The sequence below is a fragment of the Scyliorhinus torazame genome, chromosome 6 (assembly GCF_047496885.1).
Source record: "Scyliorhinus torazame isolate Kashiwa2021f chromosome 6, sScyTor2.1, whole genome shotgun sequence".
NCBI classification, from domain to species: Eukaryota; Metazoa; Chordata; class Chondrichthyes; order Carcharhiniformes; family Scyliorhinidae; genus Scyliorhinus; species Scyliorhinus torazame.
In genome coordinates, this window is record NC_092712.1 from 234,808,484 (window position 1) to 234,826,506 (window position 18,023).

Here is an 18,023-nt window from a genome sequence, read left to right on the forward strand (position 1 = left end):
TACATCACAGCAACACACTGTATTCAATACTTAAATATAGGAATCTCAGGGCAATCTATTTAAATTAAGTAACACCAATCATCACCCTGGTGCACTATTATTTCCAAGCCTTGCAATTTATCCTGAACAGGAATATTTAATGGCATCAATTAATATAGTCACAGCAGAAAATATTGGAATTGAATTTCTGCAGGACCTTGCTTGATTGTCTGCCATTTCTCTGAGATTTGGATGACTCTTTCATTGAAAGGAATGTGCACGAGTAGAAGAAACTCTGACCTAAATATTTAACACTTTGGCCGAGATCTTCCAGCCCCGCTGGGGCACGACTTGCCATGGGAGATCCACTGGCCCAGCCAAACGTTCATTGACTTTAGGCAACACCCGACCATCCAGGAGGCAGGTGAGGCTGGAAATTCCCACCTTTATCTGAAGTCCTGAAGAAAATCAACATTCATGACAGACAACCTCAAAAAGTTCATTTGAGGCAAAATAAATTTTAAAATATTGCAAAATATTTTTTATTTGTTACATATAGCTTCGTTGGAGACAAACACTGAACAAAAATATTTATACTCATGATGCCAATAAACTCATCAGCTCATCTTCAATAAATCCCCCTTGATTTTTTGTGCAACAAAGGAGAAAAATTGGTTCAAATAGTTTATGATTCAGTCTTTCAAATGCTGCAATTGGACCCAATGGCTTCAGTTGTCCATTCTAAATGTCCCATGAATAAATAATTGGTTATCACAAAATTGATGCACATTTCTTTCAGTGAGTTTATAAACTGAGGAAAAGAAATTGAATCAGATTTTCCTGCCCTTCTCTCTCCAATGCGGCACAAGTGTATCACATCTAAATGAGCCAGGAATATCAGGATATTCAGAACTAAACGTCTGACCGGTGGGCAATAAAAATTAATTACGGAATTTGATCACTAAATCATCAATAAATGTCACAGAACACCATGTTATGAAAACAGCACATTCTGACTTATAAGTCAATATATATTACAAATAAAGTATGCTCTAACTATTCATGAACAATGGCATTGGAAACTGCTTAAGCACATCTTGCATACGTACACATTCCATGTTTGGGGAAACATGGAAATCTCCTCAGGCTTTCATAGATGTGCAATGCTTGCATAGATGTTCAACATTTCTGATTGTCTATTCAAGGGAAACTACATCAATGGTTATAGAATTAGAATGGCAACCAATTGTACTGGTAATAAATACATTGGGGAGAAGTGGATCTCTAATTGTTAATGATAAACAATCACGTGCCATATGGTGTAAGGATTGTTTCTCAGTGGTTACAATGTTGACTTTGTTTAATGGATTGTATTCAGGTTGATACTATTGACTTTGGTCTTTATTATAAACCAGAAAACGCGAGTACGTTCTGTGTATTGGACAAATTACCACACAACCTGTATATTAGTTCAATTATAGTTTATTATCAAACATAGGATTGGTTCTATACTTAATAACTTACACACTACTACACATTAGACTATATCTAACAGCTTAAATGACCTTTACTAAACTTCCAAGTGACCAACTCTGTGCAGGCTAGATAAGGCCTTTATCTGGTTCCCCACATGTGGTGGCTGGAAGTTGTCAGGTATGTCTGGGCTGAGGCTCGTCCTTCTGGTAGCAATCGCAGGTCCTTGAAATTGGCTGGTTGATATGCTGCAGTTGGTGGGGCAGAGGCCGGTCCCAAAAGAGACAGAGCGTTGGTCGCGCAGTTCCTCTTATCCTCCGATCTTTCACGCTCTTTTGGTCGGTCCCAACTCAGGATCCAATGGATCGATAGGATTTTGATCACCCTAATCGATTCTGGCCAATTAGGGGTGGGTACCTTGATAGCTGGGTAGGTCCTGGTTGTTATTGTCCAAGGCACGTATGCACTCCCAAATAAGGTGGATAGGCACCCCCCGAGTATGTTACTACTATTATGTTTCAAACTGAGTCCCATTGCCCTGGGGAGATCAGTGATCGACCTCTAGCAGGTGCAGGTTACTGTATAGATCTGGTTTGCTTTTGCAAAATACAGATGGGCTGTGTCTTGTCTGTGTCCCAGCCTGACCACAATTCCCATTATCCTTTGCGGGCAGCCATTTTAGATGGCCACAATACCATGAATCCAAAACACTTTGAATACTTGTTTCTGCGGTTGTCAAAGTTATTCAGAAAATAAATTCCTCTCCTCTTGAGGATGATGACTCATGCAGAAGTATTGGTCACCCACCGCTTCTTAACTAAGTGACCCTATTCCATTTGAAAACCTAGACAGTGAGTAGACACTGGGAGATTATTGGACAGAATAACCTAACTTAATCTGGCCTAAAGATCCAAACCCATAGGCTTTCCAACTAGGATCATTGGATAGTGAGGAATAAAAACCCTGGCTGATTCATTTTTCCATTGCTCTGGAAGGTGAAAATTAATGTCAGCCCCTTTTCCTGGTGAGATCAGGTAGCTTGGCACAGATCAGGGATTACATCCAAGTTTTTTCTCATTTATATGGATCAGATCGCACTGAGCAATATGAACCTGACTAGAACCTAGTCAAGAAAAAGATACCTACAACATGTCTCCTGAACATCTCCATGCACTACAAGGATACGAAAATTAATTATTTCAAAGTTACTACAGGAAAGCCACAATTCAATCAAATTCTCTTCACTGCACTTGGAATATCAGCATTCTCAAAGCTGTGAAAAGGGAAATATGGGAAAGAATGGAATGGCATTTTTTCATAGGTTCATAGATGTTTACTGCACAGAGTGTGACCATTCAGCCCACCATGTCTACCCCGGTCAACAAAAATCTGACTACACTAATCCCATTTTCCAGAACTTGGCACATAGCCCTGAAGGTCATGGCAGTGAAAGTGAATATTTAAATACTTCTAAAATGTTGTGAGAGTTTCTGACTCAACCACCCCTTCAGGCAGTGAGTTCAGACTCCCACCACTCTTTGGGTAAAAAAGGTTTCTCCTCAACTACTCTCTTAACCTATTACCTCTTACCTTAAAGCTATGCCCGCTGGTAATTGATCCCCCCCTACTAATGGAAAAAGTGCTTTCCTACCCACCCTATCTATGCCCCTCATAATCTTATACACCTCTATCCCCTCTCACTCTTCATTGCTCCAAGGATCCAAGGAGAACAGCCCTAGACTATCCAATCTTTACTCATAGCTCAGACCCTCCAGCCCAGGCAACTTCCTGGTGAATCTCCTGCACCCTATCCAGGACAATCACATCCTTCCTTAGGGGAGGCAGTGGTATTATCACTGGACTGGTACTCCAGAGATGCAGAGACATGCTCTGGGGATCCGGGCTTGAATCCCGCTATGGCAGATGGTGAAATTTGAATTCAATTTAAAAAAATCTGGAATTAAAAGTCTTAAGACTGATACCATTGTTGATTGTTGCTAAAAACATCTGGTTCACTAATGTCCTTTAGGGAAGGAAATCTGACATCCTTACCTGGTCTGGCCTACATGTGACTGCAGGTCCTCAGCAATGTGGTTGACTCTTAACTACCCTCAGGGATGGGCAATAAATGTTAGCCCAGCCAGTGATGCCCACATCCCCTGAACAAATAAAAAAAAATTATGTGGAGACCAGAACTGCACACAGTACTCCAGATGTGGCCTAACCAGCATGTTATACAGTTCCAGTGTGACCTCCCTGCTCTTGTATTCTATATCTTGGCTGATAAAGGAAAGTATCCCATGTGCCTTCCTACCATCTTATCTACCTGCCCTCCCATCTTCAGGGATCTGTGATTATGTGCCCCAAGTCCGTCTGATTTTCAATACTTTCCAGGGACCTAACATTCACAGTGTAATCCTTTGCCTTCTTAGCTCTCCCTGAGTACATTACTTCACGTTTTCCTGGTTGAATTCCATTTGCCACTGCTCTGCACACCTGGCCAATCCATTGATATCCTCCTGTAGTCTACAGCTATCCTCCTCACTATTTACCAGCCAAACAATTTTCATGTCACCTGCAAATTCCATTACCATACTGTCTACATTTAAGTCCAAATCGAAAATGTACATCATAAGTAGCAAGGGCCCAAGCATCCAGCCCTGAGGAAGCCCACTGGAAACAGACTTCCAGTCACAGAAACATCCCTCAACCATCACCCTATGCTTTTTGCCTCTCAGTCAATTTTGGATCCAATATGCCACTATGCCTTGGGTCCCATTGTCCCTTACTTTCTTGGCCAGTCTACCATGAGGGACCTTGCTGAAGTCCAGATAAACCACATCAAATGCATTCCCCTCATCAACACTCCTAGCTACCTCCTCAAAAATGTTATTAAATTTGTCAAACACGACCTTCCTTTCACAGATCCTTGCTGACTGTTCCTAATTAATCTCTGTCTGTCCATATGCAGATATATTCTGTCCCTCAGAATTATTTCGAGGAACTTTCCCATCACCGAGGTTAGACTGGCTAGCCCATAATTTCCTGGTCTATGCCTACCCCTATTTTTTATAATGGGACAATGTTAGCAGTCCTCCAATCTTCTGGCATATCATTTGGGGCTAGAGAGGATTTGAAAATTACTGCAAGTGTCCCTGATATCTCCTCCTTTGCCTTCTTCAACAGCTTGGGATACATCTCATCCAGCCCTGTGGAGTTATCCACTTTTAAGGTTGCTTAACCTGCTTGTACCTCTTTCTCTCTGTGTTAATTTCCTCTACTATTTCACAATCCTCCACCCTGATGTGTACTGTTTGGTACCAATGAGCCTATACTTTCAGCAGGCACAGGTCCAAATGCTTCTATTTTAATAAGAAAAATAGAGGTTGTTCTGAGGTTCCCACCGCATTTTCTGCATCGTCTGTTCAAGATAAGGGGCGAGATTCTCCGACCCCCCGGTGGGTCGGAGAATCGCCGGGGGCTGGCGTGAATCCCACCCCCGCCGGTTGCCGAATTCCCCGGCACCGGATATTCGGCGGGGGCGGGAATCGCGCCGCACCGGTTGGCGGGCGCCCCCCTTGCGATTCTCCGGCCTGGATGGGCCGAAGTCCTGCTGCGAGAATGCCTGTCCCACCGGCGTGGATTAAACCACCCCTCTTACCGGCGGGACAAGGTGGCGCGGGCGGGCTCCGGGGTCCTGGGGGGGGCGCCGGGCGATCTGGCCCCGGGGGGCCCCCACGGTGGCCTGGCCCGCGATCGGGGCCCAATGATCCGCAGGCGGGCCTGTGCCGTGGGGGTACTCTTTTCCTTCCGTTTTCGCCACGGTCTCCACCATGGCGGAGGCGGAAGAGACCCCCTCCACTGCGCATGCGCGGGGATGCCTTGAGCGATGCTGACGCTCCCGCGCATGCGCCGCCCGGCAATGTCATTTCCGCGCCAGCTGGCGGGGCACCAAAGGCCTTTCCCGCCAGCTGGCGGGGCGGAAATCAGTCCGGCGCGGGCCTAGCCCCTCAAGGTTAGGGCTCGGCTGCTCAAGATGTGGAGGATTCCGCACCATTGGGGCGGCGTGATGCCGGACTGATTTGTGCCGTTTTTGGCGCCGGTCGGCGGACATCGCGCCGATTACGGAGAATTTCGCCCAAGGTTTCTGAAGAAAATAACTGATCCTGGGGCTCCCAGGGTGATACTTTGGATGGGCTACAAAAGAAAGAGGCCTATTAGTGACTTCCCCATTGACACCCCTCCCTCCCATCCCAAGGGCGATCTACTGGTTTCAAGATATTTTGATTCTGTAGAAGCAGTCAAGTGTTACAGGTGCCAGACCAGGTCCAAACATTGGCTAAATACAGGACAGAACCGCAATGTTTTTTTTATTTTTAAGATTGTGCGAAAAAAGTGATTTGCTCCAGGAGTGATTGCATGAGAAATAGGGCTTGGTTATTTTTACAAGAAACACTTTATCATAACCAAAGAAAAACAATATTTAAACTTTTAAACTTTGGACCTAACAAGAACAGCTTACATGTGTCGCTTAACCCTAACACATGATTTTCCATTAAACAGCATGCAAAAGGAATATACAGCTCTCAAATCCACTTACACAGGAGGCCAAAAATGATACTTGCATTACAGAACATATTCTGGCAGGTAATGAGGCTCTTTCAGACCCTCTCAAAAAGCCTATTTCTGTGACAACTATTTCATGGCCTCTCCCTATCATTCTCCAAATCCTTCTGCCTCCACCTCTTTGAACAAGATTCTTTTATCACTCTGAACTCTGCCCAGCCCCTCAAAGTTGATTCTGTCCAGACATGTCTAGATTGGATTTCATCATTACTATCTGAACTTTTGATTACCCACTCCCATTTACACAAAAGAACAGGAACATGCTATGAATATGCAACTAACCTCCAATTTATGGACAAAAGAGGCCGCCAGACTAATGGCTGGTCAGACAAGAGTGTCCCGGAGGACAATGGATCTTGAATGAATCACCCCGCTGAACAGGGGTATCCTGTTTATTCCTATTAATAAGTTTAACTTTAAATGGGACAATGTAACTCAGGCCAGGTGTCAGCGTTTACCTCTGACTCAGTTTTACCTTCAGGCTGTTAACCCCTAAATTGCCCACTACATCTTCAATCCAATTTCCTAGCATCTCCCAGTCGTCACACAAGATGTGCCTGCTTCTTCCCCAAATTTCCGGAGGGGGTTTGAAAGGAGTTTGGCGAGGCGGGGGATGAAGGAACAAGAGTCAGGTTGCTAGTGCTGGTAAGTCACCCAAGATGTGAAAGTGGCTGAGAGTTGAACAATTGTGACATCCACCTTGACAACATGTTTAACATAACTCAGGTGCACTGCATCAATCAACTGCCAATGAGATCACTGGGCGAAGAATGTCAATCCTATGATGGCTTTGAAACACAGTAATAACTGGAGTTCGGACGGGTAATACATAATCAAGTTCAACAAAAGCATCATCCAACATTGTTATAACATTCATAGCTCTGGGAATTCAAGTTTCCAATTCTTTTTCAACAAAAGGAAATTGCTAATATAAAGGCAAACAAAGTGTATAAATAAAAAGACTGAGGTCAGCAGTGACAGGCAAAATAAACTCTCTTTATCTGCTTCATAAAGGGCATGCTGGACCAAGCAAATAATTTCCTATTAAATGGGTAGGCAATAGCACTAGAAACATCACAACAAAACTGTATACACACAAAGCAATGTTCCAGAAAACAGAGATCAGCACAGAAGCATTCAAACCACAGATAGCAAGAAAAAAAAGTCTTTACAAGCTGTTAACAGAGGGGTTGTGCAAAAAACAAGTGCACAGATTAACACCGCGGCCAATCGAAACCTTACATTGAGAACAGTGATAGAAGTGTTTTCACAACAAAAGAACCAACTCCAAAGAATAATTATGGCAGTGAAAAGATTGCAACCAAGAAGTAAAACTGAATCGCATTCCCTCTGTACAGACAGGTCAACACCCCGATCTGTCAATCAAGTGATTCAATCACATTTGTTGGGAATGCAATTACAAAGCAGAAAATGTAACATTTCCCCCAAATGTGGCATTATAAATGTTACTGCTGATGCAAAAATATCATTCTGTTTATGATTTTATGAAACCATTTTAAATTGTAAATCTCATCATGAAATGGTTGACATTCCTGAAACTATGCACGGAGCACAATGTTGCTTCATTTAGTTCAGATTTTTAGCAACTTCTCCACCTTTATCCATCCCATCCCACTCTCTTCATGCATTGAAAGAAAAGTTACTGCAATGTGATGTCAATTCCTGAGCAGATATCCACCTACTAATCTTGGCTTAAGTCCAGTGTGCACATTGCTGCAAGGCAAAACACTCGATTGCAAAAAGAAACTGAATATGGTTATAATAATAAACCTCTACAGTTTCTATTTAGTGTGAGAACTGCTTTAATACATAAGGAGGCAGGTGATGGAAGGCAGTGTGCAACATTGTTTATTTTAATGCCGGTGAAATATGTAGCTTTCACCAGCATTGAAAGTATAAGTTCAGTGGCAAGTGCTTAAAACACTAATAATCCAGGAATTTGTACCCATAGAATAAAGATTGGGATTTTAAGTTTTTCAAATTACATATTAGTTTTCTGATGTATATTTCCTTTGTTCTTTTTTTTTCAAAGGATAGGCGAGAGTAGCAAAAAAGCAATTGTGACAGTGCACTGATTTTAATTGGAGTGACAATCTCATTGATCCACTATAATAGGAATATCCTTCTAGATGGCAAAGAATAATTATTTCCAAGAGTATTTCAAAATCTGTGAGGTATACTTTAAAATAGCAATCAATTTGAACCCATGGAACCACAGGACACAACCTAATTTACCCTACTGATAATATCAAGGATAATCAAAAATCAAGTTGCATTATTTAGGCAATAACGTGGTCATATTCATTGTGTAGGCAGGAGTCTACTACTCCTTGATCCATGCTCCACACTCCTATGAGTAAACACAATGAACTACATTATGTATAACACAAATACCAAAAATGCACGCAAAGACTTCGATCTTAGTTTATGAGTATCTGAATTCTGTTTTATGAGTATTTAGGTTTATGAGTATCTGAATTTTGTTTACCAAAACAATGAAAATTGAAAACAAACCCCTCAATTCTGAAACCAAACACACTGATTGGCAAGTAGGGTTAAAGCTCTGTTGGTTCATCAGGAATTTCAATGTATAACAGTGGTAGACTGCTGGAGAGCCAGACGCAAACCATCCTCTGGCAGTCAGTGACTTTAACATTTTCCTCTCCACATTCTGCTAGCAAAATAAATAGACACAACTGGCAAAAGCTGATGTGAACCACTAATCCATAATAATAAAAAAAAAGAATTTGGCACATTCACTCCCAGTTTTTATTGTAGGGAAATGCCTCAGAGGATTGAAAAATAGATTTTGCATGATTTGCACCCTTTTGTAGGATAAGCAGATTATCTCAAACACATTCAAATTCAAACTCAACCAAGTTCATAATTCTTTGAAGAGAACCAGATCAACCCAATACATATTCATTTGAATTCAGCACTCATCTAAACATGATTGGCAAATAGGCAGCTGAGGATGTAGCCAAGACAAGCAAGTAAAAGTCAGAGGAGATTTTCCTGAGACTATACAGTCCTCTGGTCAGACCATTTTAAGAAAGGGTCAGTCTTGAAAGCTGAGTGATAGCATTTATAACTGACTAACATCTGAAGGAACGAACACAATGAACAGCTATTGTACAGACAATAGTGGATCAGCAAACAGTATTCTGGCTATTGAAGCCAAAACATAGCTCATTTACAATACTAGGAAGACATGCCATGATCAGAAATCTGAGTGGTGTAAACAGTATTGTGATCAAAATCAAGAAAAGTAGATTGGAAAGGCCCATTGCAGAACATCAAAGCACACGTTTCGATCCCAGGAAAAGCGGGTGATATATTTTCGATGTCCAGTTCAGCAAAATATAATTTATGCACCGTAAACACTGCATTTTGCAAGGATCATTATATCCAATTGGAGCTGAGTTTTAAAAAAAATAAATTTAGAGTGCCCAATTATTATTTTTTTCCAATTAAGGGGCAATTTAGCATGGCCAATCCATCTAACCTGCACATCTTTTGGGTTGTGGGGGTGAAACTCACGCAGTCACGGGGAGAATGTGCAAACTTCACACGGACAGTGACCCAGGACCAGGATTCGAAACTGGGTCCTCAGCACCGCAGTCCCGATGCTAACCACTGTGCCACCATGCTGCCCTATTTGGAGCTGAGTTGAGTGCCCTACACCACACTTCGCCCAACTCTCAATCAAATATGGCGCATTTTAATCATAGAAATAGGGCCTAAAAGAGCTATGAGACTGCTCCTTTATAGGGCATAAACTCTGGCCTATTGACCTCGGCTGCAGCCATATAAGAATTGACCACTTAAAGGTTTATAAGCTAGGAAGTAGCTTGGTTAAATTTTAAACCTTATGGAATTTAGATAAGCAAGGAGACAGGGTTTCAAAACAGCAAAAGATAAATAAGGAATAAATGTTAGAAGTATTTCCTTAGCATAAAGGTGTGGAATAAATATCTGGGTTGGCTGCTGGAGCTGGAAACATTTTTTAATTTTTCCAATTAAGGGCCAATCCACCTATCCTGCACATCTTTTGGGTTGTGGTGGGTGAGACCCACGCAGTCACAGGTGTGGTGTTCTTTGTGATGCTGTTTTCAGGATGGATGTTGTAGTGTTCACAAAGACCACAGAAGCTAAGTTCATTAACAAAGCTAACATTTATTCACACTATTTAAATTTAGCTCAACCACTGACTCCTATAGAAAATAATAATTATAGTAATCTACACACTCTACTAACACTAGTCTCGACACTCTAACTCTAACTGTACTCTATCCTCTCTAGATCGCTCCTATGCACTCTACTCTAGCCTTCACTCTCTCCCAGAAATCTGAGAATCAGTATTTTATATAGTCCTGCATCTAGCTCCATCTAGTGGTTAATTGTAACATGACATTAACTCTTTGTATACTGAACATTTCTATAATATCACAATGGGGAGAATGTGCAAATTCCACAGGGTCAGTGACCCGGGGCGAGAATTGAGCCCGGGTCCTCGGTTCCATGAGGCAGCAATGCTATCCATATGGGCATCTGAAAAAGAATGAATCTCCAGATGAGGGAATTAAGTTGGTCTGGGTGAACTGTTTGTAACTATCAAATAATTCATGATTATAATTTTCTTATATGCCTTGCTTGTCTTAAGATGCCCTAATTGAATTCAATGGTCTTTGGTTTCTAAGCATCCATTTTTAATACATTAAATGTGGCATACCTCTCGCTCACTAATATTCATGAATTTGAATTTACTTCCTCTATGTTAGGAAAGACGAGGCATCAGTATTTGAAAAAGATTTGACTATTGTGTTTCCGCATGACTGACATCATACACATCCACACATCTGGAGGTTTCCATGTTACTTTGATAAATGTCCAGTGCATCCTAAAATGAGCTTGCACCATGGTTTTATGCAAGGTTTGTTAAAAAAAATGCAAAGGAACAGATTTAAAAATATCCTTTCTAAAGAGGTATTAGTACAGCATTTTAGTGTACCAAAGATTCTATTCCATGAAATATTCAATTGTGTTTATCAGCAAAAGCTAACAGATGTGTTGCTGAAATCTGGTATTAACAGTAAAGATGTAAGATTCAACCTAGTCTACATCGGGACCAAATAATAAACATCAGGCTGGAGGATGGACAATAAGATACCTTTCAAGTGAAGAGAGGAAGGAGTACGACAAGGCTGTGTACTGTCACCAAAATTATTTAATCTGTACGCAGATCATTTATTCAGAGAATTAGAAGAATTAGGAGTACAAATTGGAACCAAATACATAACAAACATACAGTATGCTGTTGATAGAACACTATTTACCGAATCAGAAGAGGCCCTCTAAAATATTGCAGATCATTTAAAATCTAGAAGTTTAGAATACAGTTTGAGTATTAACATCAAAAAAGACAAATAAGGCAGCACGGTGGCGCAGTGGTAGCACTGCAGTCTCACGGCGCCGAGGTCCCAGGTTCGATACCGGCTCTGAGTCACTGTCCGGCTGGAGTTTGCACATTCTCCCCGTGTTTGCATGGGTTTCGCCCCCACAACCCAAAGATGTGCAAGGTAGGTGGATTGGCCATGCTAAATTGCCCCTTAATTGGAAAAAATTAATTGGGTACTCTAAATTTATTTTTAAAAAGACAAATAAAAACAATGGTTGTCAGAAGGAATTAATCAGAACAGGGTTTTACAAACTCTTCCAGCCACAGAAATCTTTTCATCGACCAAGAGAACTGAAGGAGCCCCTGAGAAACATTGTTACTTTGATGAGTTCAAGCACAATAAATTACTGTTTTCACGCAATAGATACAAACAGATAGACCAAAGAGAAGGAATTGGTAGATGTTGAGTCTGGAGAAGGGGGTGTAGATAGCCTGGGTCACATTGTGATCCAAAAAGACGAGGTGTTGGATGTCTTAAAAAATATTAAGGTAGATAAGTCCCCAGGGCCGGATGGGATCTACCCCAGAATACTGAAGGAGGCTGAAGAGGAAATTGCTGAGGCCTTGACAGAAATCTTTGGATCCTCGCTGTCTTCAGGGGATGTCCCGGAGGACTGGAGAATAGCCAATGTTGTTCCTCTGTTTAAGAAGGGTGGCAGGGATAATCCCGGGAACTACAGGCCGGTGAGCCTTACTTCAGTGGTAGGGAAATTACTGGAGAGAATTCTTCGAGACAGGATCTACTCCCATTTGGAAGCAAATGGACGTATTAGTGAGAGGCAGCACGGTTTTGTGAAGGGGAGGTCGTGTCTCACTAACTTGATAGAGTTTTTCGAGGAGGTCACTAAGATGATTGATGCAGGTAGGGCAGTAGATGTTGTCTATATGGACTTCAGTAAGGCCTTTGACAAGGTCCCTCATGGTAGACTAGTACAAAAGGTGAAGTCACACGGGATCAGGGGTGAACTGGCAAGGTGGATACAGAACTGGCTAGGCCATAGAAGGCAGAGGGTAGCAATGGAGGGATGCTTTTCTAATTGGAGGGCTGTGACCAGTGGTGTTCCACAGGGATCAGTGCTGGGACCTTTGCTCTTTGTAGTATATATAAATGATTTGGAGGAAAATGTAACTGGTCTGATTAGTAAGTTTGCAGACGACACAAAGGTTGGTGGAATTGCGGATAGCGATGAGGACTGTCTGAGGATACAGCAGGATTTAGATTGTCTGGAGACTTGGGCGGAGAGATGGCAGATGGAGTTTAACCTGGACAAATGTGAGGTAATGCATTTTGGAAGGGCTAATGCAGGTAGGGAATATACAGTGAATGGTAGAACCCTCAAGAGTATTGAAAGTCAAAGAGATCTAGGAGTACAGGTCCACAGATCACTGAAAGGGGCTACACAGGTGGAGAAGGTAGTCAAGAAGGCATACGGCATGCTTGCCTTCATTGGCTGGGGCATTGAGTATAAGAATTGGCAAGTCATGTTGCAGCTGTATAGAACCTTAGTTAGGCCACACTTGGAGTATAGTGTTCAATTCTGGTCGCCACACTACCAGAAGGATGTGGAGGCTTTAGAGAGGGTGCAGAAGAGATTTACCAGAATGTTGCCTGGTATGGAGGGCATAAGCTATGAGGAGCGATTGAATAAACTCGGTTTGTTCTCACTGGAACGAAGGAGGTTGAGGGGCGACCTGATAGAGGTATACAAAATTATGAGGGGCATAGACAGAGTGGATAGTCAGAGGCTTTTCCCCAGGGTAGAGGGGTCAATTACTAGGGGGCATAGGTTTAAGGTGAGAGGGGCAAAGTTTAGAGTAGATGTACGAGGCAAGTTTTTTACGAAGAGGGTAGTGGGTGCCTGGAACTCACTACCGGAGGAGGTAGTGGAAGCAGGGACGATAGGGACATTTAAGGGGCATCTTGACAAAGATATGAATAGGATGGGAATAGAAGGATACGGACCCAGGAAGTCGGGCAGTATGGTCGGCACGGGCTTGGAGGGCCGAAGGGCCTGTTCCTGTGCTGTACATTTCTTTGTTCTTTGTTCTTTGTTCATACAAAGGCACAACTTATATAACGCTTTTCCATTTCTTATATTTACATTTAATTTAATTTAAAAGTTATTTTCTTAAAAGTGCACTTAAGTCTTACCTTTGTCATTTTTAATGGGAGGACTGATACTGGAAAGCTGGATTCTCATAAGTCACACGTGCACACATTCACCTCTTTCTCACATGCACACACACACACCTCTCTCTCCCACATGCACACACGCACTCACCTCTCTCATACACTCACCTCACACACGCACACACTCACCTCACACACACACTCACCACACACACACTCACTTCACACACATCCACCTCTCCCTCTCGTATACATACACTCACCTCTCTCTCACACTCACCTCTCTCTCGCAAACACACTCACTTACCTCCCTCTCATATACACACACCCACCTCTCTCACATACTCACCGTCTCAGACACACACACACTCACCACTCTCTCTCACACAAACACTCACCTCTCTCATTCTCTCACATACACACTCACCTCTCTCACACACTCACCTCTCTCCCTCTCATACACACACGCACACTCACCTTTCACTCTCTCACACACGCACACTCACCTCTCTCTCTCACACACACAAACTCACATCTCTCACACACATGCACATTTCTCTCACACAGGCACACATTCACCTCTCTCTCACACACACTCACACTTACCTCTCTTTCTCACACACACTCACCTTTCTCTCTCAAACACAAACTCACCTTTCTCTCGCACACACACTCAGCTCTTACTCTCACATAAATGTACACACATTCATCTCTCTCTCTCACACACACTCACATTCACCTCTCTCTCTCTCTCACACAACATATTCACCTCTATCACACACACAATCACCTCTCTTTCACACACACACACACTCACCACTCTCTCACCAAGGACCACTCACATCTGACTCTGAGGTCCGCTCCCATCTAGCTCCGAGGCCCACTTTAATCTGACTCTGAGGCTTTCTCCATCTGGATTCGAGGCAAACTTCGATTTGGCTCCGAGGCCCACTTTTACCTGACTCTGAAGTCTGTTCCCATCTGGCTCCGAGTCCCAGCTCCACCTGATTTTGAGGGCCACTCTCCCCAACACTCCACTGTCTGCTCAACCTGAAATGGAGATTTGAATTTTGTGTTCTTCACAGCTTGTCCAATCAGAGGCTGGCTTCTCTGGAGCATTTTTCAAATTTGACTTATGAGCTAGGCCTGCCATGAAACCCCTGGGAGGCTCCCTCAGAATCCCAGCGTTCCGTGGAACCCAGTTTTGGAAACCCTGCATTGGAAGAAACTAGCGTGAAGATCGAAGTGGATGATGTCACACCGGAGAATGCAGATAAGTTTGTCTATTTTTGACAAATGATGCCAGAAGATGCTGAAGTCACAAGAAGGATAGAGATAGCCGGAAATAATTTTGTGAAGATGAAGGATATGTTAACAACAAGAAACCTCAAGCTTACAGAATGTAAAGTCTCAGAAGATGTTTCATTATCCATTTTTTTGCATGCCTCAGAAACCTGGACAATAAATAAAGATCAGTGGAAGAAAACAGGTCTTTGAAATGTGGATGCTCAGACATTTGCTTAAAATTCCATATATGGTCCATAAGGCAAAAGAATAGCTACTTGAAATAGCAACAGAGAATAGCACTCTAAAAAGGTGGCATCTAGAAAAGAAAATGTCAGTATTTTAACCTTTTAATCAGAGTGGAAAAGCTTGGGATCTCTTCTAGAGGGCGAAATGGAGGGCAGCTGAAAGTGGGGTCCACTAGGCATAGCTGGAGGACAATTATCAAAGAGCAGTTGCAGATCAGCAATGATGGTTGGATGAGGTTGGCACAAGGCATATAATCGTGATACACTGTGACAATGGATCAGAGTAGCTACAAGCAGCAGAGAGATTAGAGCTGCCCTACCCAATGAGTTCTGGGGCGAACTTCTCCGACCCCCCGCCGGGACGGAGAATCGCCGAGGGCTGGCGTGAATCCCGCCCCCGCCGGTTGCCGAAGTCTCCGGCACCGGATATTCGGCGGGGGCGGGAATCGCGCCGCGCCGGTTGGCGGGCCCCCCCGCTCGATTCTCCGGCCCGAATGGGCCGAAGTCCCGCCACTAAAATGCCTGTCCCGCCCGCGTAAATTAAATCACCTACCTTACTGGCGGGACAAGGCGGCGCAGGCGGGCTCCGGGGTCTTGGGGGGGTCGCGGGGCGATCTGGCCCCGGGGGGTGCCCCCACGGTGGCCTGGCCCGCGATCGGAGCCCACCGATCCTCGGGTGGGCCTGTGCCGTGGGGGCACTCTTTCCCTTCCGCCTCCGCCACGGTCTCCACCATGGCGGAGGCGGAAGAGATTCCCTCCACTGCGCATGCGCGGGAATGCTGTCAGCAGCCGCTGACACTCCCAAGCATGCGCTGCCGGGAGATGTCATTTCCGCGCCAGCTGGCGGGGCACCAAAGGCCTTTTCCGCCAGCTGGCGGGGTGGAAATTCGTCCGGCGCGGGCCTAGCCCCTTAATGTTGGGGCTCGGCCCCCAAAGATGCGGAGCATTCCACACCTTTGGGGCAGCGCGATGCCCGTCTGATTTGCGCCGTTTTGGGCACCAATCGGCGGACATCGCGCCGTTTCCGGAGAATTTCGCCCCTGATTTCAACCATACCATTGAGCCACTTCCAGGTCAGAACTGAGTTGAAGACCTTCTAAATGAAGAAGGGGGGTGAAATTCTCCGGAAACGGCGCGATGTCCGCCAACTGGCGCCCAAAACGGCGCAAATCAGACGGGCATCGCGCCGCCCCAAAGGTGCGGAATGCTCCGCATCTTTGGGGGCCGAGCCCCAACATTGAGGGGCTAGGTCGCTGACAGCTTCCCACGCATGCGCAGTGGAGGGAGTCTCTTCTGCCTCCGCCATGGTGGAGACCGTGGCGGAGGCGGAAGGGAAAGAGTGCCCCCACGGCATAGGCCCGCCCGCGGATCGGTGGGCCCCGATCACGGGCCAGGCCACCGTGGGGACACCCCCCGGGGCCAGATCGCCCCGCGCTCACCCCAGGACCCCAGAGCCTGCCCGCGCCGCCTTGTCCTGCCGGTAAGGTAGGTGGTTCAATTTACGCCGGCGGGACAGGCATTTTAGCGGCGGGACTTCTGCCCACCCGGGCCGGAGAATCAAGCGGGGGGGCCCGCCAACCGGCGCGGCACGATTCCCGCCTCCGCCGAATCTCTGGTGCCGGAGACTTCGGCAACAGGCGGGGGCGGGATTCACGCCAGCCCCTGGCGATTCTCCAACCCGGCGGGGGGGTCGGAGAATCTCGCCCGGAAATCAAACCTACTATCCGGCACCTATAAAATGGCAGAGGATAGACAACTTTTTGAACAGACCAGTCAGAAAATTGTGTTTCACAGAGAAAGGCCAGCGGGAAAACAAAAATAGAGGGAGAAATAAATAGTTTTGTTCTAACACCATTGCTCTGTGCTGGATTTCTCAGGCATTACAACTTGAAAATGACAGGAACACTCAACACTTCAGGAAGCATCTATATACAGAACAGACAAGTTCATGGTTAAGGTGGACACCCTTCGTCCAAACTTATCGGACACGTGTAGTTCCTGAAATAGCAATAAACCAACTCCAAAAATGTGGAGGTGTGATTTTTACGGGGTTTTTTTGCATTTCAGTTTTGGGAAATGAAAGTGATAATGTAAGGTTACAAAAATGACAAATTGAGCAATATACCAGGGAAATGACATTCCTTGGAAATGAAGGTGGAAGAGGAGAAGGATAAATACTTTTTTGATGGGATTCTGCTCCATATCAGTGGTCTGTGGGGTTGGTTTCACTGTCACTATGGGGGTGATATTGATCCGCACTAGCTGTCGAGCAACATGGCACGAGCCCAAAATTGAGAGAGAATCGGAAAATGGGGTCTGGAAGCTGGCTTGCTGGCCTCGCTGCATCCTTCCTCCTGGGCTGGTGCTCAAATTGCCACTGAGGGAGTGCCCGTCCATAGTGGGAGCTGGAAAGTGGGTGGAAGGAGCTCAATACAAAGGTTCAGCACTGGGGGGCAACTAGGTTATCATAGAATCATAGAACATACAGTGCAGAAGGAGGCCATTCGACCCATTGTGCCTGCACCGGCCCTTGGAAAGAGCACCCTACTTAAGCCCACGTCTCCACCCCATCCCCCGTAGCCCAGTAACCCCACCTACCCTTTCTGGACACTAAGGGCAATTTATCATGGCCAATCCACCTAAACTGCACATCTTTGGACTGTGAGCGAAAACCGGAGCACCCGGAGGAAACCCACGCACACACGGGGAGAATGTGCAGACTTCACACAGACAGTGACCCAAGCCAGGAATCGAACCTGGGACCCTGGAGCTGTGAAGCAAATGTGCTAACCACTGTGCTACC

General features: G+C 44.8%; 1 long non-coding RNA gene across 1 annotated transcript in view; it reads left to right on the top strand.

Annotated features, from left to right (window-relative positions):
* Positions 1-14,908, top strand: part of LOC140425786 (uncharacterized) — a 52,651-nt gene extending 37,743 nt beyond the window's left edge. The window contains exon 3 of the long non-coding RNA XR_011948005.1: positions 14,774-14,908. This is a non-coding gene — a long non-coding RNA (uncharacterized lncRNA). The remainder of the gene's footprint in view (positions 1-14,773) is intronic.
* Positions 14,909-18,023: the final 3,115 nt, after the last annotated feature.